Below are 21,397 nucleotides of genomic sequence, written 5' to 3' on the forward strand. Positions count from 1 at the left end.
AGACAAGTACAAAGCACTACCCTTGGGCAGGAATAATCAATTTCATGAGTACAAATCAGGACCAAATAGCTAGGAAATGTTGGAGAACAGCTTCTGGGGATTACAGTGGACCATGAACTGAACACAAACCTGTGACAGACTGCTGTGCAACGAGGTGAGCACTATGCAGGACCATGTAAATGGGAGACTAGTAAGCAAGATCTCCAGGTAATCCTGCAAGGACTTCTTATGTTCTATTGAGCATTTGCAAGGGCCCTGCTGGAGATACATGCGTAGATTGCAATGTCTTTCAAAAATGAAAGGGATCTGGAATAAACTGAAGTCAGAGAGGCTGTGAAAACCCCGGCTAGAAGCTTGTAAATACAGTTTAGCTCAGTACTAAGCTAACATCAGTAATGTGCCCAGGCAGATGACATCCTGGAATTCATGTTACTTCTCTGGTGACCAACCAGCAGGTTGAGAGGACAGCAAGGCTTCATGCACTCGAGCTATACATGCAAGCCCTTGCTTTTAGCTGGTGGTCATAGCACAGTATCTTTGTACTTCTGTGTTTGAGCTTCAGAAAACAGTGTTATCCAGGTAACTAGCATCATCATGCTTGTGATAAGGGAGGGGTCAGAGAATGCCTTAAGTGCAAGAGAAAAATCCCTAGAGAGGAAGAAAAAGTACAGTGGCAGTAAATGTCTTGTAGAAATCTGGGAGCAGCATCAGGGAATAAATTTATGTGGAAGAAAAAGGAATGCTTTAAATCACTTAGGTGGTTTGTTTTGGTTTTTTTACATGGAAAGCATGCTTGTGGTGGACCACTGTGTGTTCTCCTTTCTGTTTCACACTGTGATTTGTGGACAAAAAGGAAGATCACTGTGCTACTCCTCTATGCAGGCATTGATGGCAGGGGTCTTTCCTGTGTTCTCCTGTGACAGGTTTCCTTGCTCCTTCGCAAAATACCACAGGTAAAATGCAAAGAGGCAGCAACATGGATTAGCTAATGAGATTATGCTCTTGGTTTCCTTAATGGAGAAGGGTCATGGGAGATCAGGGGCATGCTGGTCTGACCATGCGTTGCTAAAGACAGACTTCCACAAAACCAACAAAATAGTTTCTTAACAACATGCCACCCAAGTCCCTCATAGACACGCTTAGCTTTACCCTTCTAATCTTGGTAGCAGGAAGGAAAATCTGATTGCATTTAACCTTGCTTGAGAAATGGAGAGCAAAGCCGGAGAGCCATCAGGGTATGCTGAAGGTAGTGATGCAGCTGGGCAGCAGAGATGGGTTGAGAATTCAGTTTGACCTGACTGGGACTCCTCTGGGGCGCATTGCTTCAGGTGCAGGTAGATTACACCTCCCTTTGCAGCTGTGAGTAAAACCACCATGAGTATTCGTAAAGAAAGCACACTTCTTCAGTTCTTGCTCAACTCTAATCACCAACATAGTCAATAAATATCCGTATCACTTTTGCAAATGAGTCAGATTCTTCATTACATACTGAGTTACTGTCACTCCTCCCCTGCTGCCGGTCACAGAACAGCACTTTGTCTGTCTCACACTGAAGAGGAGATATTTTGGTAGAAAATATGAGACTTGGCAAGCACCACTGCTATTGCGCACATCAGGGTGGACTGGCTTGTGGTAAGGAGAAAAGCAGACAGAGGAGGAGGCAAAATATTACACAGTACATGTAGTACTCAGATCTTCTCTTCTATATATGTAGCAGTACAAATAACTTCCAAGTTAAGAAAGAGAGAAAAAGTCAATGTGCAAATAAGAGGGAAAAAAATTCTTTCATATATACATGCATAGAAAAAATGACATATGACATATCACCATGTAGTACAAAGTAAATTGTAGTAGATAGATTTTTTCAGAGGAAACAGATTGGTATTATACCACTGGTCATGTTGGAAGGTAAACTTGCCCTAGAATAATTGATTATCTCACCTGTAAATAGCACAAAGGCTAATACAAAGAATTTTTGTTCTTTTTAAGATGCGATAGCCAGTATGATGGCTTTTTCTAAATTGCTGCTTTAGTGGTTTAGCTATTTCAAAATACGTTCAACTATTTTGCTATCTTGTATTAAAGCTCCTTATTTCCCAGCTGGAAATAAAGCAGATTGTGGGCTGAGCCAGCTGGCAGATGGACAGAGAGGAAGAACTGCCATCTCTCAACAGGCTACACCCGCACTTGCTGGGGAATTGGTTTCCTCAAAGGACAGCCCCAATTTAGGTTAGCTGGCAGCAACTCAGTTTTAAAGAAGTCTTATGATACCTAATATTAAAAAAAAAAATAAAATCAGAGTCCAGGGCTCTGAGATGTATTGCTACATCTCACCTTTAGAGCAGCAAAAACCCCTACAATATATAATAGATCACCAAATACTGTCACAAATGAAGACACTATTTTTCCCTCCTCATGTTTCATATTTTTACATCACATTCAGAAGTAATGGAAAATACCACACAGCTCATTTTCATTTTTTGCACAATACCTGCACAGTGGAAATACCAGTTATTCCAGTCCAGCTTTTTGAGCGGGAGAAAGGATGTCCAGGAACTCTCTTTTAAAAGAGTAAGAAAAGAACTAGACAGAGTGAACTTTTGAGTGATGAAAGATGGAGATTCCTAAGGGCTATTTTAATTGGTGCTATCTACAACAGCAGCAACAAATAGGGCTTATTATTATACACAGCTGGGAAAGCAAGTTTTTTGTGCATGTGTGCTGTGTATCCCAAAATACACAAGAAAGTGTTCATGGTTCTCGTGGGACTAGGCAGCACAGTTTTCACACAGGCAGCAAAACAAAGGAGTGACCTGGAGGACCACAAGGGTGAGTCACAAACACCACTGCTGAGCAGGGATTTTGGTTTCAGCTGCCATTGAAAGCCCTGAAAGACACCAGGCTCACTCTCTATGTCCCTGTGTCAAACTGGGGTGACAGTCCAGAGAGGGGCAATTGCAAATCTAAAAATAGACAAAATGTCAGATCACTCATGGCAAAATTCTACTGCCACTGACCTGGCACCATAAGAGAATGCAGAGTGCTGTGCCTCCATCAACATTAGCCACTATGAACAAACAAAATTCATAACTCCCCTTAGACACTGATCCTGCAGTAATGTTGGTGCAACTAAATTGTGATAATTATTTGCTAATGACAATTTTTAGACTACTAGTAAGATTAATGTTTTAGGGGCTTCTATCTGTCTAGTCAGAGGGCAAAAACTACAGGCACTTTTGTTGAGTTGCTCATTTCTCTGTACTCAGAGAAATTGGTGGCTGTAAATAACCATTTTCATATTAAAGGAAAGGCACAGTATATCCCAGAGACCTTCTGGGATTTCTGGAGACTCATCACAACACATTCACTTGGCAATCACAGAGAGTTGTGGGAGGTGCCCTACACTGCCCTACTCTTCCTGAAGTGAAGGCTCCCTCAACTTCACAGGAAAATAAGACATATTAGCTAAATTAAAAAAAATGAGCACTGGGTCCTCTCAGGCAATTTTCAGTTCTGCTCTAGGAAGACCATAGGCTGTGACTGACTGCTCCCATGCACCTGATTGCATTGGCAATGCATACAGATTAAGAAATATATTCATATACTGCAAATTATAGGACTAGAACCTTAGACATTAAATCCTCCAGGACAGGAGGCCCCTTTTAGCAGGAGTTATATACATAATAAAAGCTGTATGCATATTATAATAATGGTCTACTATGCCTACTCATTATTATTGATGATCATATTATAGTATTATGAACAATTTACTTTATGTCTGAATTTCCCCAGAAAGCATCTGGGTTGTTGAACTCACTACAAAGTTTTCCTTTGCCATTGTAACCCATGGCACAAATATAGAACGCTGAAAAAACAAAACACTGGCATACTTGGTTCTCTTATTAAAAGGCACTTTCTTAGGGGGAGGTTAATTATTTAACAAGCAATTTAATTCACCTCATCAACCCACTCTGCTTGGTCTTTCTTCTGCAGATGGCTGCTCTGGGCTGTTGTGCCTGCTCCCAAACTGCCAGCTCCACACAGCCTCAGTATCCACAGCATCTGGAGCCATGGTTGTCCCCCACACGGTCCCAGCCACAGCCCTGCAAAGTTACTGCATGGTCCCCAGCACATCACTCACCCAAAGAGCTCCCAAGCATTGGACAGGTGTGAGTGGGGGACCACTGGGGGACCACAGTCTGGATACAGCCACATGGGTTTGGGCGGTGGGAGGGAAGAAATGTATGCATGCACACTGCCATCTCAGTTCAGCTTAGAAAACAGGACTTGACCTGCTTTAGTGACTTCACAGATGTTGCTTGTGGTTCTCAGTGCACAACAGCATGCCCTCCTTTCACCTTGTCATGTTTGAGCACACTACTACCCTGAATGGAGACCTCAGCTTCCCAAATGTCCAGACCTGGGACACAAGCTTACATTTAGGCACGCATTTTGAACCCAAGCACAGAATAAAAGGATGGATTAGGTAAATGACTACATTTCAAAGGAAAACCTGTGGTTTGAAACAGGTAAGTATTGAGATTCCCAGGAGCAATTAATATCCAAGCTGGACATAAATGCGTTTTTCTATCCAATGCACTGTATTCTATTACTAAACACATTGTAAAAATTATTGAAAGGAAAAGATGCTTTAAACAGCCATTATGGGCTGTTAAGCATACTTTAACAAGACAGCATTATGCCTAAAAGACAACCAGAGTCCTATGAAAGAATCAAGGGAGAAATTAACAGCATCAGAAAGAAAACTTGCTGCTGTGGAAATTGGTCGTTAGCAATATGGCAGTGCTGCAGCAGTTCAGCCAAACAGTCCAATTTGACTGTCAGCCTGCTGGTTGTGACCAGTTTCAGGATGAGGCTGATTGTAATAATTCATTTTTTTTTTCTTAACAGTATAGGTTAAATCCTTATCGCTCTTAATATCTGTAAAGAAATAGCCTATCTTGAATAGTAAAAATAAATTGTTACAATGTTTCTTTAAGGTGAACCTATACATTAGTTATATTTTCAATATTATCCTAATTTAAATCTTATATATTGTTTTTAGCTAAAAGCATATTAACTGCATCTGATCAGAACATTTGTTCAAGCTTAGTAAAAAACAAGAGGGCTTGATTAAAGTATTTCAGCAAGTACTTATTAATCAGAAACTTCATGTCAATTGTTTTAATAAATCAAAAAATCAGGAGAAATGGAGATTCACTGATTAGCTTATTAGAAGCATTCAAACCTTGTCTGCTTCTGTTCTAAAACCTTTGCTTTGTTATATTAAAGAATTTCTTGGCTCCTGATGCAGCCATTTTCTCAAGGAACTTTCAGGAAAGGAGGGCTTGTAGCTAGTGGATAGGTCTTATCTGTATTTCTAAACAGAACAAATATGTTGTGTGACCTGGAAGACTCATTATGCCACAAGTTGTTTCACTTTCCTCAAAGAAACTGCATAGGTTGTATTTACTCTTGGAACTATTTCATCAATACTTGTAAACAAAAGAAATCCTCAGTAGAAGACTCAAGCACTATTTCTCTTCTCTTTAGCAAAATTTTGGAGCATAATAATATGAAGTAAAATTTAAAACAGAATTTTATAATTTTGCTTCTGGATCAAGTATATTTTTCTAACATAGCTCCATTTCCTGAGATGCTGAGCCCAGATGTCAGTCCCAAATTAAAGTAAATTCACTGTACTACTGACAATATGGCCACCTATTTTTAGGATGAGTGTGTGCACAGCCAGCACTCTAAGTTAGCCATGCAATGTAACCTCCTTTCCAACTGCTGAATTAATTAAAATTACATTTGTAACTCCTAAGATGGAGTTCATCTCTCTTCTAACAAAGATCAAAACCACTAGGGCTGCTGAGTGGCTGCCCATTTGATGCAGTGTGGCTGTCTATAACACATTACATATGAGGCTACACCTTTGGGTTAGTCTCTCAGCTTGTGCCATAATCAGGCAAAGGTTTTTTAAATACTCTGAAGACTGTTTTTCAGACATATTCTGTACTCTCTGTACAATTAGTGGGCTCAGACAGCTCCATCTGTAATGAGCGTATTCTCATTATTGTTTCAAGGTAGCACTCTGAAAATTTATTTTTCTGATGCAGTGAAAAATTTGAAGTGAAGTCAAAATGTGAAATATCACAGCAAACTTTAATACATTTCTAGTCTTGCCATCAGAAAGCCCTGTGGCAGTAACAAGAAGAATCACAGAAGGGTTGAGATTGAAAGGGACTGCTGAAGATAATCTCATCCAACCTTCCCCCACCATAATCAAGACAGGGTAAGATAGATCCAGCTGCCCAGGACCATTTTCAGGCAGCTTTTGAATATCTCCAGGAACTCCAGCACCACTCTGGGCAACCTATGCCAGCACTCAGCCACCCTCATAGTTAAAGTATGTTTCCTGATCTTCAGAGAGAATCTCCTGTGTTTCAGTTTGTGGCCTTTGCCTCTGACCCTCTCACTAGGCACCATTGAAAAGTGTCCAACTTCATCTTCCTAGCACCCTTCCTTCAGGTATTTATGTAAATATATTAATAAGATCATCCCTGAGCTGTCTTATCTCCAGGCTGAAGAGTCCCAGTTCACTCAGCCTTTCCTCTTTTATAAGAGATACTCTAGCCCATCATCTTTGCAGCTGGACATTACCTGGATTGTCTCCAATATTCCTGTGTCTCTTCTCTTTTGTACTTAGGAGCCCAAGACCAACAGTGTTCTAGATGTGGCCTCATCAGTGCTGAGCAGAGGGGAAGAATCATCTCCCTTGACCTGCAGAGGATAGTGGTCAGAGGGCTGGAGGTGTTTCAACACTCCCTCCACAGTATCCCCAGTCATGGGACAGGTAGCAGACCTTTCTAGATAAAGGTTAGATCAACAGATGGGTGCCTCTGTCCCCTGCAGCACGTTCACATAGACTCACCATTTCTTCCTGGTGGTCTTGCATGGTTTAGGGTCAGGTGGATCAGATCGTTTGCTTGAAGGCATATCTGACTCCTCTACAGCTTTGAGGACAGTGAATGCATTTCTCAGTTGTAAGCCCTCAGGTGGGGCAGAAGCCTTTTTCTCAGTGCTAGAAGTCATGAACTTCCATCCTTCCCATTCTCCAGTAACTGCACTTAACCTCAGTATTAGTGCTGGACACTGCCTGGTTCTCTGCTGCAGTTGGGGTCTAGGGTTGTCCACACATTGCGTCTCAGAAAAAACCTCATCTATCTTTCTTTTTGTCACCTCTGATGCTGCACAACCTCCTCACTTCCACCTGTAACCCGTCCATTTGGCAGCATAGTTCTTCCAAGATGGCACACATCTGGGAGGACAGCAGGCCACCACTCGGGCATCTGAGCAAATCTTCAGGTACTCCCTGCAGCCCAGGACTTGGAAGGCTTCATCTGCTATCTAGAACTCAGTCTACATGAAGCCACTCTAACAACTGTTAGGCAGTCTGCCCTAAACACATCACTACCATAAGTGAGGCTGTCACAACAATACAAACACAACCAAGGCTCCCTGTCTTATGCTCTGCTGCAGAAACTGCTGCCTCTGGGAGCTGTGCTTTGAGCCAGGGCTCTTATATAGTCCTTTCCTGAGCACTGGCTGAAGGCTGTCTTATCCACCCAAATAACAGGCAGCTGCCACAAAGGTTACAACCTCTCTGGGTCAAGGGCAGCTGATCATGCTCGTTAAAAGATGCTAGAGCTTCCTTGAGCCCACACTTGGTGGCTTTCCTTCCTTTATTTTTGCCTGGTAGCAGCAGGCACCCTCCAGTTTCTCAGAGGGTTCCAGGTGTACCCAATGATCCTGGACCTTGTCCCTAGGAGGTCCAGAAGCTCCTGAAGCAGAATGCAGGGACTGTTGGCTACATCCAAGTATGCATTTAATCTGTGAGAATAACCTTCAAATTTATTATGTCTATATATGTAAATGTATTTTTATATGTATATATGTGTGAGTCTAATATATATATATGCACAAATTTCAGGCCCCCTTTGTATTTGAGATGTAATCAGCCTAAATCACTGATTGATCTCCCTGATATGTTTGACTGCTCATCATCAGAGCTGGGCATAAACATTTCTGGAGAGCATGTTTGAGCTCTCATTATGTTGAGGACCCAAAAGATGGCTGAGTATGCAGTAGGTGAAAGTCTAGGGAGTTTAAGCATAGAGGCATCAGAATAGCTGTGTGGCATCAGGCCAGTGGTCCATCTGAAAGTGTCCTATACCAAACACCTAGGTACTTTCCCAGCCTCCAGAGGTCTGTGCAGCAGAGAGAGACTCCCTAACTCCCTTAAAACCCCTCTGCCAAACCATAGATTCAGGCTGGGATGTTAGGATTTAGTCACAAATTCCGTTTCTTTGACCATGTGAATTACTCAGGGTTTACTGACAGCCATTAAAACCAAGTGAGTTAAATAGCTCTAAAAGAGCTATCCTTAGGGTATTTAATTAAAAATAGACTCCTGACCAAAGGAATTTCATCAGATTATCTTTCAAGAAAGCATTACTGTGAAAGAACATAATTGCTTGGGAAAGACTTATCCCATAGCGTGTTCTTCTATTAGAAAAACCATTGCCCTTCACATTCCAGGTGTTCTGCCAAGAAACAAAGGACCATAGCTGTGTGTATGTGGGTTTTTTTCCTCTGTGTAGTGTTTTAAGATTATTTGACAAGTATTTTCAAAAAACCTTTTTTTCACTTCTTCATGGGAGGCTGTGATGACCAGGTTAATACGGAATCATCAGTACTGAATTTGGAAAACAGAGTTGAAAAAAGACTCATTGTTTATACATGTCAGCATTTGTTTGATTTTTATTATGCTTACTTAACTAAAACATGTAAAGGACACCATGGAGAAATCCTATCGTCGTTAGAATCCAATTAAACAAAATTCTGTTGGTAGAAACACCATGTACTGGGTTTGCATGGCAAGGTTTTGGTGATAGTGCAGGAAAGGGGGATCCTACAGGAATGGCTTCTGTGAGCTTCTGCGAGAAGCTTCCTCCATGTCCAACAGAGCCAATGCCAGCCAGCTCCAAGATGGACCCACTGCTGGCCCAGACCAAGCCCACCAATGACAGTGGTAGCATCTCTGGGGTAATTAGTTAAACAGGGTAAGGTGGGAAACCCTTGTGCAACAGCAGCCAGAGAAAGGAGCGGGAATATGTGAGAGAAACAGCCCTGCAAACACCAAGGTCAGTGAGGAAGGAGGGGAAGGAGGTGCTCCAGTTGCTGAGGCAGAGATCCCCCTGCAGCCAGTGATGCAGCCCATGGTGAGGCAGCTGTGCCCCTGCAGCCCATGGATTTCCATGGGGGAGCAGAGATCCACCTGCAGCCCATAAAGGATCCCATGCCAGAATAGGTGGATGCCTGAAGGAGGGCCCAGTGGGAAGCCCGTGGTGGATCAAGGTCCTTGCAGGGCCTGTGGAGGCATGGAGACGAGAGCTCACACTGGAGCAGGTTTGCTGGTAGGACTTGTGACCCTGTGGGGGACCCATGCAGGCACAGCTTGTTCCTGACATGTTCCTGGGGGACTGCACCCCATGTAACAGAGCCATGCTGGGCCAGGGAAAGAGTGTGAAGAGTCCTTCCCCTGCGGAGAAAGGAGTGGCAGAGACAAGATGTGATGAACTGACTGCACCTTTTCTTTTTTGGTGCACCTTTTCTGCTTCCACACACAGGTTTCAGTCTGTTGCTTGAAGGGATACAAGTACTTTGGAAGGGTCATGGATTACTGCTCCTCTGAGGTCTTCTGCAAACTCCCTAGTGTCAGATTAGTACCATCCCCAGCCCCTCTTCATAAGAGGCTCTCCAGCTGAGACAGAGAAGATCCTGAGAGGGCATGAAGGACATGAGAATGCTGAGGCTAAGCTCTTCCTCTGCTACTCAAGGCAGGACACTCGTAGCAAAGGAGCACAAATGCCGGAGGATTCAGAAAAAGAAGCAGGTAGCGGGACCATGAGTCACTTACCTCTTTTTGGCTGGAACTAGGGACTAGAGCACAAGTTTTACAAGGAGCAGCTGAGGGAGCTGGGGTTTTTTAGTCTAGAAGTAAGAAGAAACCTTATCACTCTCTACAACTGCCTGAAAGGAGGTTGTAGCCAGATGGGAGGCAGCCTCTTCTCCCAAGTAACAAGTGACAGGATAAGAAGAAATGGCCTCAAGTTGCACCAGGGGAGGTTTAGATTGGACATTAGGAAAAAATGTATTCACAGATAGGGTGGTCGGCATTGCAACAGGCTGCCCAGGGTAGTGCTTAAATCACCATCCCTGGAAATGTCCAAAAAATGTGTAAATGTGGTGCTTGGAGACATGTTTTAGTGGTGGACTTTGAAGTGCTGGGTTAACAGTTGGACTCAATCTTAGAGCTCTCTTCCAGCCTAAATGATTCTGTGGAAAAAATTCTATGTGTACCTAGACTACTAATTAACATACAGTTTATTAATACTCCTGAAGCCTATTTAAACTGTGCATGCTCTAGAATTGTTTAGGGTTTTTTTTTTTAATCTAAGTAGCTAATTAGAGGAAAGACCATGTTACACCAGCATTCCAGAGACTGCATTACTTTTATTTGGAGCACAATTCAGGGCAAATTGTCTCCTTTTCATACCAAGTGCTATCCACCAGGCTTCACCTCCTTATGCCATAAGTTCTACTACTGCAGATGAATAGTTCAAGTTATGGGAAGACTTGCCTTTCCTCCAAAGTTTTTCAACTGCTGTACATTTGTTGAACAGTTAAAGAGAAAAATCAGGCGACTAGGTTTAGACAAGAAGGGAAAAGCATTTTAAAGAAAGACCAACAAGTGCTGTACTGACCTCTCCACTGATCCAACCTGTCTGTATCAGCATCTAAACACAAACTTGCCCTTTCTTTGCATTGGTGTCAGCCTAATAAAAGTCATGGTTTTTCTTATTTGTTCTGCAACAACTTTCTTTTTGATTAAATGATAAAGAAAAAACCCCAACAATCAATCAAAAGCAGAACTCAAAAAACATCCCTGTTACTTGTTTGCCAAAAAATTCTGTAAGGCTGTGTCTTTTATAAATCACACAACTCTTACATGAAGAATTGGGTTACCACCTGGATTTCAAAAGAAATGCCTTTCCATTTCCTCTGACCCACCTCCTCAATTTTTACTGTCTCTTCCACTTTCTCTGCCTATGGAAGCTGAGTCATGGGTCACAGTCCCTGGACTAATGAGCTGTTCTGTCACCTCTATTACTGCCTTATTTTCCAATGAAAACCGATGTAACTTTTCAAAGTGGTAAAAGGAATCAGAAACCCTATTGAACAGGAGAGCATTTTAACATCCTGGGGAACATGCCATTTGAGATGATATGACAGACAAATAATTAACATCTGTGGAGCATGGAAAGCACAGATCCTATGCACTAAAGCCTTGCACAGATGTCAGATACTTAGTTTTTTACATCCCTTGGCTCTTAGTGCGTTTTATTATGTTGAGCCCTCTAATGACACTACTCTGAGACCAATGGGATATCAGGACTAACACAGGCTCACCTTAAAACAGCCTGTGCAGAGAAGAAACAAGATGTCAAAACCTTGGAATTACAGTGTGCCAAAAGACACCACACATTGTGTAACAGCAAACCCCTCCAGTCAGGCAGAGACTGACCTTTTCAGAAGAAAGAGGTCAATACACATTCATTGGAAGAAAACAATTAAGGTGGAGTATTTAAAATCACGTCCCTGTCCTAAAATGCTGCTCACATTCAGAGTTGTGCCTTAACTGCCCTGCTGGTAGGAGGACAGATACCTGGGTACAGGTTCACAATACTCCTGAAGTGGTCTATGCCCACAAGTCCTAATCTGATTCATAAGCAATTTAGATATTTTGAGATATTTTCCTCTCACTCTGTGGGAGCACTTTTTGCTGTCTTTCTATCCCAAAAGCACTGAATACTGACACAGAAGCAGTCAACCTGTCTGGGTGCTGTGATAAAGATGTACAACTGTTACAATAAGCACACTCTGCTTCTTCTCCAGAGAGCATATGGTGGGTAGCAGTGTTACCAGACCCCCCTCCAGTATACATCAGTAGATGTGGGTTCAGCTAGGTTACATTAACCTTGGCTTTATCCATCACCATCACTTGAGTCACAGCACAATTGTTATCCAATACTTGTTGTGACCTTCTTTCTCCTGGAAAGAGATTTTAACTTTTTTAGCTGGCCCGTTGGCTCGTATAATTCTGTAAGGGTCTGGAATAATACATTCTTCACTAGATTTGTCATATAGTAACCTCAAAAACATTGCATCAGATCTATGTCAATTTTTTTCAGTTTTTGCCCCCATACAGTGCATTTGGGTAAACTCTGTCTTTTATCATTCGGTATTTGACAATGGTAACTTTATATACCACACTGAAAAGGAAACATTCGGTTTACTCCATATATAACAAATATCCCAGAGAATTATTCTTTGATTAAGCATTAGGAAAGACAGTAATGAAAAATCTTGTTTCACAGGGCAGCCAATTACACTTGCTGGGGATGACACCTTAAAGAGTAATGTAAACAAATACAGTAATGCAGTAATTCCCCTCAAGATATGCCATGTGCAATTCTGTAGTGAACCAAGTCAGCTAAGACCCTCTTGGCCAAAATGTTGTTAGTGACATTAAGAAAATGCCAGTGCTTGCTGATTTATGCAAAGTCCAGGGACTCTTTGGAACTAGAAAAAATGCTGCCTATAAATTTTAAGTCCAACAAAAATGCAGTTTCATATACTTTTTACAAGTAATTTTGTCATTCCCACATTTTAGCCTAAAACAAATAAACAAAACTTCATTATTTCACACCTGATTCAGCAACTGAACTAAGAATATAACTGTTTACACAGGAACAACAGATTTCACACTACAAGATTGCTAGAAGATTAAAAAAATTACCTTTTAAAAAAAATTAAATTCCATGTGCCTGTACAGGCACACCAATCTTACTTTTTCTTCCTTATTCCTTGTGGGAACTCACAGTTCCATGTATAACCTGTATTACTTTTTCTCCTCACCCTTAAACAAAACCCGAATGGTTCAGACCAACAGCAGTGTCCAAATAACTTGTGCAAGAAATACGTAATTATCCTTCTTTTGTGCCATTGAGGTTTGCAGCATCAGCAGAGCTGTAATATTCAAACCAACTGCTAACAAGGTAGGTAGGGGGTTTGTTCCTTAATTTAGGGTGCAGTACCTATATCTGGGCCAGGTGTAGGATCCATCTAATACTGTTGGTGGAAAGCAGTCACACTTATTCTCCACTGACTTCCTCTACAAGACTCCACTGACTACAGCTGGAGCCCATACAACTGTCACAAGGTGCCCTTGTGGATACAGAGCATCCCACCTCCCTCTCAGCAGCTGTGTCAGAAGGGTACAGGTATGCTGTGGGCCCCGTGTCTACATGTCATGCTAAGCTTCATACAACATGAATTTACAGAGCTCACCAGCATTTAGGTAGCAGACCTGCTCCTATCACAGTGTATAACCTTTTAATGCTGACACAGCCTATGCTGTTTGCTTCCCTTAAGTTAAATAAAAAGTATCCCATCTGCCTCTGCTCTATTATCAATCATGTGTAGCCACAAGCAATCTAGAAAGTTTTTCCACACCTGTCATCGGAGCTGATTTGTGTGTGCTGTGTGGCAGTAGCAGAAATGCCAGAGATGCCCTGCCCTCACTAAAACATGTGTATTTGCAAGCAGAGAAAGTTGAACCTCAAAGCAAATTCCCAAGTCTTTAAATTCCTGCTCTAGCCTTGACTCCCAGATCCAATTTAGCAGATTTCACTAGGTCATGCACAGCACCATGCTGTTTCAGGGCTGGAGTAATTCAGCCCTGCACCTCCTGGTTCTGACTGGCAAAGGTGTGGGCAAGCCACAGGACAAGCAAGACTGCAGGCTGCTACATTTGCAGGCTTTGCCACATGAGGGGGAGCAACTCTTTTAGGGATGACAAACTGGTCAAAGCTTTATGCCTCTTTTTGAAATATCTGTGGCTCCTGACCCAATGCTTTTTTTACTCAGTGTTCATTTTATTTCTTTGTGTCTTAATGTCGTAGCTTACTTCTTTCTACTCTACATCCACAGGACTTAGTTATTCCCAGAAATCTTTACTTGCCTCTAAATTGACAACTGGATATCTGACCATACTGCTGCTGCAATTAACCACAGTAGGGACTTGATAGAATATCACTAAACCCCCATCTGACCTCCAAAATCTGTTACACTAGTTGCTAAAACTTTTCCTTATTTTCAAAAAAAAAGTAAAAAAGAATCCTTTTCTGTTCAGTTTCTACAACTCTAAGCAGGGGAACTGCTCTTCTTTTTTGCTTTCAATTTTCTTTGAATGTCATTTACCCATGACTCTGTTAGAAATAAAGTATAGTTTAGACAATTTCTTTTGTCTCTGGTTAATATAAGCAGAATGAATATAATTGAGACGGGAGTTCCAAATCCAACCTGCCTTTCAATTTCTTTCAATTAAGTTTCATTAAAATGACCCCATGTCACTGGTAACATTATGTCAGGTTTATATGCTAAGGAAAGAAGCCAGCTTCAAATGACAATTTTCTACCATATGAAAACAATAACATTTCTGTAACTACTTTACTGAGCATGTATATTATTATTCATAAGATGGAAAATTCTTTATGTCATTCCTGAATAAATAAATGCATTATTCCTGAACAAAACCCTTGGATGCACCCCTTTCTTTGTGCACAATTTTCTTACATTGTTTTGACTTATAATCAATAACTCTCTACATCTTTGTGTTCAAATGAGAGACTATTTTTGGTCCACAGACAGGAATTGCACTTCACTTAATTCTGCTCTAATAATATTTGAAGCATTTAGGGGAGTAGTCATCTTGACAAAAACTACAAATTTGATCCCGTTGTGGTGCGAGGAATTTCTTTCTAGAGATGTCAAAATCATCAAAAGCTGTGTAATTAGTAGCAAATTGATAATTTTTGTTTCTCATGTTGCTTACACTTTAATAAAAATCTTCACAAGAGCTCTCCCTAACACGTTAACAAAAGTTATAGGCAATAAGATTGTATGCATGCAAAATGAGTGATCATTCTATTGTTTTCTCCAGTTTTATCCCCTGAATCCTATTTCCTCTGAATCTTGTGATTTTTCTAATTTTGTTTACTACTATGGTAAATTTTCTCTTTTAATTACTTTCTCTCTACACAGCACAAAGACATTACTGAAAAGCTCAATACAGAGAAGCTTTGCAAGCTATTCTAAGATAAAAACCCTGAAGACGATCCAAAATCCAGTGAAGTCAGTGAAAAACCTCCCTCCCCATGTCCTTTGGAATGGGTCCCAATTGAGGTGCTGCACTTTTGTGCCAGGCTCCCCACTCTCCCCAAGGAAAGCAACAATGATGACCTGGCTCCATCTTTTATTTCTTGCGCAAAGCACTGGAGAAGAGATGGCAGCACCTCAGCTTCTCACTCAAACAGTGCAAACAATGAGGCAAACATGTTTATGCATGAACGTACGTAAGTGCTTATATGCCAGCTCTGTTCTTAGAGACTCTCACTGTAGGAAAATGAGAAAATAAACTACTTAACTGTGCAAGTAATTTCAACTGGAGCCCATTATCCATCTGCTAATACAGTGCAGCCTGAAAGCTTTGCCAATGACAGATTAAGGTCAAACAAATGATCATTCCTATGAGATACACTCCTCTTCCTAAACATATTTTTATTTCATTATGTTGTAAAATGCTGATCAAAGAGCCTATAATAATATTATATTACTATAAATTTCTTTCAGTGAAGCTACAGCAAGTTTTTTAAATAACACTTGGGTCCAGACAAGCCAGACAGTATGTTTAAGACAGAGACTCTGGTCTCAAGAGCTTGCAGGCAAAACACAGAAGAACTACAAAAAAAAAAGAGTGCTGTTGTTTCATCTTACAGGGACAGGACCAAAGCAGAGGGCTTGTGGTAATGGGGCATGAAATAACAATGGGAACTTTAAAGCCTATGCCCAGTGCCAGGGGAGACTGAGATTCCTCCTTGATATACTTAAGCATATTTTTTCCCCAAATTTCAATTTGTGCTGATATGTTTTTGCAGAAGCACTTTTTCTAAAAGATTTTTAAAGATCATCTGTCTTTAAAGATAAAGCTGTTGAGACAGCTTTGAAAATCCTAACCTGCACAGCTGTGCACACACACATAAACTACATGCAACTAAATACAAGGTCTTAGTACAAAAAGTGTTAAACAAATCAAGCTATAGGGACTGCTAGTTCTGCAGCCCAAAATGTAACACATCAGAGACAGATAGGTGATTAGTAGTATTTAATTTTATGACCGCAAGCCTACACAGAGGTAATTCAGGCATGTTTTGGATTCAGCCACAGGTCTTAAGTACTAAATAGATAAGCCTTGTTTACTCAGGCACATTGCTCAAGTGTTTTAAATCTTTGCACAAGCTGTCTCGTCTTTTACCACCGCCCTGACCATGAGAAAAATGCTCTTTCTTCAAAGTCCGACACAGAATATTTAAATTGAGGGTGATAACTCTGACCTCTTTTTTTTTTTTTTAAGAGCATTTTAATATCTACTGATGAGAAATGCTGCCTCGATGCTGGGTACTGTTACATAAACCACAGATGTCTCAGAAATTCTTGTGTAACATAATGGCAGGCGTGGTGCTTGCGTTGCCTCCTCTCCAAGAAGCTGCTTTGCACAGAGGATAAGAGCCTACTTAGCCTGTCCCACAGTAGCTGAGCCCCGACGGTGCCCCATCTGTGCCGCACACAGCACAGGTAGGAAAAACAATAAGATGTCACTGCCTCATTAGGGGCTGCAGCAGAATGCCAAGCACATGATGAATCATGGTTAAAAAAAATGTTTTGAGCTACATTTTTGAAAGGGGGAGTGTAAAAACAGAAGTTTGCTGAAAGTGAAGGCGATCAGGCAGAAATTCAGATTTTTTTAAGTTAGTCCAGAAACTGTTTTACTTCCCATCTCTCTTTAGCTTTCATATTTCCTGGTTAAAAAAAGGATAAAAAAGGAATGGTGGGAGAAATCTGACTTTTATAAGAGAATGGTACACTGTGAAAAAAAATTTAAAAAAAGCTTTTTTGAAGGAAATGAAGCACAGAGTTGTGAGTTTCCACTAACTTAGAGCATATCACTGGAGGTGCTTAGGACCTGAATTTTGCCAGTTCTTAGCAAAGAATTTAAATACATTTATATACCTAACACATGTGCCTATCTACCTTCATATTTCTCTTAAGAATTACTCAGGATACTCTCTCTCTCTACAGCATAGGTATGTTTCAGCTGCAGTAGCAAATTATTAATATTTTTGAAAAAAGGATAGAGGACTTTGAGAAGAAGGAATCAAGGCCCTCTGAAAATCAGAAACACGCAGCTAGTGATCACTAGTCAGCTTGGTTCAAAGGGCTGAAAAATGACACTGCTGGAAAAAAAAGCATTAATCATGATATTTACAGAAAGTCCACTTAAAAAAAAAAAGCAGAGTTTTTTTAACGTTCCAGAACAGCACAATTGTTCTGTTGTTTTTTTTTCCCCTTCTTGAATGTAGTAAATCAAATTAGGGTAAAAAAACCCCAACAAACTCATGGAAGCAGTCTTCTTAAAATCTCAGCAATTTTGCACAAGCATTTAAAACTTGATGAACTTTTAAGTAACAGAACAGGGTTCCTTATAATGGGGAAGTGTTAAGCTGACTTAATTACATCAGAACCCAAGAGACTGAACCTCAGTCAAGGAAAGATGGATATTGATCATGAAGTACAGAAACTCTCTTACAGTCCAGTGCAGGATCTACAGCTAGTAAAACCTGTTGTCCAGTAATGAAAGGCTGCTCGTATGAAATCATTTTGTTATGTCCTTAAACCACATAAGAAGAGATTCTAATACAGCAAATAGAATTAAAAGTAGATGCAGAAAAGTACCCAAGAACTTCTTGGGTTATGGGCTGGATTTCCTGTTATTTCTGAAAGATTATTCTGCCTATGTAGCAGAATAATGGGGTGATACAGTGAGGGACTGAGTGCCCGTTGTACCACTAACATGTAAATATGTGTTCCTCACTGGAGCTGTCAGTCAGGTGTACTTCCAAAATATTGATTCCTAACTGCAAAAATTTCAAATTAGGCAGAGTTTTTACTAATTAATAGCTAAAACGTGAAGTCATTGAAGTACTATTGCACTGTAACCGTCAGTAAGCATCTGGAAAATGGGATCTGTATCCCAGATTGCAGAGGAATTGGCTCAGACAGGTGATGAATTTGAGGACTGCTCCCAGTTTCTGCATCATTTTTTAAGACTGTATGACAGTGGATTAACAGATTTCAAGGAGCGCCACACTGAAACTTTCAAAGATCCCTGTACGTGGCAACATAAATCAACAGATTATCTTCAAAATTATCAGGCATGCAAAATAGCAGACTTACTGTTACTTTTACTCATCTTTCTAGTTTAGAAATGGGATTCACAGATAACAAGATGATTTCAAGAGCTCTGCCTTTCAGCAAAAAATGGGAACATCATGAGACTGTTGGAAACCAAGACGGTTGCTCAGGACCACGGCCTATTCCAATTATTCACAGTGTGTTTTCTCAACAGTATGTATGTTGTTCTCAAAAGCTACTCCCAGTGGATCTCAAAGCATTTCCAAGCACCTTAATGTGTCTTTCAACATCAGCCTTTGCTAAAACTTCCACTGTAACCCTCCAATTGTGTCAGCGGCTGCCCTGGCCATGTGGACCTGGGGGGTAATCCCTATTTCAGAGTCTCTAGCCTGGGCACATTGTCAGTATTGACATGCAGAAGGTAATCGTCCTCATGATCTCCAGGAGGAATGAGGAACCTTTGTTGTCACCATGCCTTGCTTCCCAACCAGACCAGGGGACTACTACCACAGAGATGCGCTCCTGCTCCACATTTGTAATTAGCTCAAATGCTGATGTAATATCTAAATGTAATTTATACAGCACATATCTGTTGGCTTAATGAAAGGTTAAAATTAATTTTCCCTCAAATCCCTGCTGACAGTCCAGGTGTACACTGCCGATAGCCCCTGCCTGGTGTGTTTTGAGCTGCAGTGCTGAGCTGAGGAGGTCTCCTTGCTCAGGAGACCATCCCACCCGCTCTTCCTTCATCCCTGGAGGAAGCAAACACACCCGTTACATGAAACCTGGTGATTCACTGCTGGGGATTTGCACCATCTGCGCTGAGCCGACACACCACCAGACAGAAAGAGAAACACTACCTCTTGCAGCACTGGTGCCAGTGCACTCGGCACACACACCCTAAAATGACTCACTCGAAAACATTTAAATGGGGAAATTATGTGTGAATTGAACTTGGCTCTCACAGGCCTCAGCTCTGTGTTTCTTGCAGTGCTGAAGTGGTTTAAATTGTTATTAATAGATTTGTTTTACCTGCCAAGGGATTTACCAGGCAGAGATAAACAAACTGGGGTGAAGAGCACAGAGGATGCTACTAGAAAGAACCCTGAATCCTGGTAAACATCTGCTGCTGTCACTCCAGGAGAGAAGGAGGATGCTCATAGACCAGCCTGGTGATGTGTCTTCCCCCCCCCCCCCCCCCCATGCATGTGTTTTACTCCTCGTGGTCCCTCCCCCTCACTCAGGCCAGCCCCCAGCCTTCCTCCTCATCCCCAGAGGGATGGTGCTGGCCTCACTCCTCAGTCTCCTGGCTGTGCAATTACCTGGAAAACTCACTCACTCTGCTCATTTTGTGAGTGTCAGGAGCCTTCTGACTGTGCTATTCAAATATTTAGGAGTGCCTTGTGTGGTATAAAACCAGTGATACCTGCTGAAAACATGCATTTGATCCAAGATATATCCATTATCGAAGACTTTGCCCATTTTACACTATTGTATCTTGCTACAGAAGCTGTCCCGGTGGTATCAGCAAAGGATTGCCTCCACAGAAAATATGTGGTTCTTTGTACACATAAAAACAATTGAATGTCTTAAAAATTGCTGTAGCAGTTTCTCATTTAAATTACATTTCTTAGTTCTTAAAAAGGCATTTCATTATCTTTCACAACTACCAGCTAAACCCCCCTTTTTTTTTTACTGAAACCCAGGAGCTGCTTTTGGCTCTAACACACAGAAAGGTTTATAGGTATCACAGTTCCAGAGGTATTTTTAATTTAGCTGACAACAGAAAAGAGGTGCAGCAGAAGGATTTTTAAACTGAATGTCATGTCACTATATTTGATCGTCAAAAACTTATCTATTGCAGTTTAACTTTAGTGCACGCCATACAGCATAGCACATAGCAAAATCTTACAGCTGGGCTGACAGTTTTGTTATAGCTAGAATAGCTTTTCCTCTCTCAGTAACCTTATTTGAATAATAAATAATTTTACAACAAAAATTAGCAACAGTCTTTCTTTTTTAAACATGTTGTATCCTCTTATTCCCAAAACAACATTTTCAGCAGTTTCTAACCAAACACAGCTGAATATACAGGTCCCTGCTGGTAAATCTCATTGCTAGGTGATGAGCAAGATGCCATTTTTATAAACCAATCAACAAAAAACTTAAATCAGCTTGTTAGCAAGTTCTCAATTCTCTCTTGCTATTTTGTAAATAAAATTCCTCTTGTAAATTTCTGAGGAGTGTCAAGGTTTATTTTTCTTGTTTGTATTCTGAAATGACATTTCTTCCAGATCAATTAGTTCATGCTGAACCCTTGTACCAATTATGCTTCATTATGTTGCTTGTAATGCTAATATGCTAGCTGGTATAATGAAACTTTCACGAGCAATATAACTAACTGTGTTCATAATTAAGGCAGAGTGTGTACCTTTCCCAGACTGCCAAAATACTGTTTCCAGGCTTCCGATGGGAGAGTTATCATCTGTCTCAGCAGCAGCCCACAGCTTGTGTTTTCTCTTATCGATTTGCCACGTGTGGGGCAGAACATGATCAGTGCCTCCAGGCAGGACATGCCGCCTCCAGGCAGGACATGCCACCTCCAGGCAGTGGCATCTCCTGAAAAAGGAGATACCTGACTTGAGTCCTTGTCTCCTCTGCCAGGAGAGAAAATATACAGCACGAAGGGGAGTCAGATCATGTGCTAAGATAAAGAAAGCACCTGTCTTCTTCCACCACTGATTACTGTTACATACATACATACATACAGCATACCTGCATTTTCTGTGCCATGTCTACTGAAAAGGGAAAAAATTCTGCTTTGGCCACATGCCTTAATGTGAGGGAGATACCTAAAAGGGCCAATCAGTCCAAAACATTCAAGTTTTACAGTTCACTACCCCTTTTCCCCCTAGTTTTTAGGAGTCCTACAAAGTCCATCCATTAGTTCAATGCA

This window comes from Pseudopipra pipra, chromosome 1, assembly GCF_036250125.1.
Source record: "Pseudopipra pipra isolate bDixPip1 chromosome 1, bDixPip1.hap1, whole genome shotgun sequence".
NCBI lineage: Eukaryota > Metazoa > Chordata > Aves > Passeriformes > Pipridae > Pseudopipra > Pseudopipra pipra.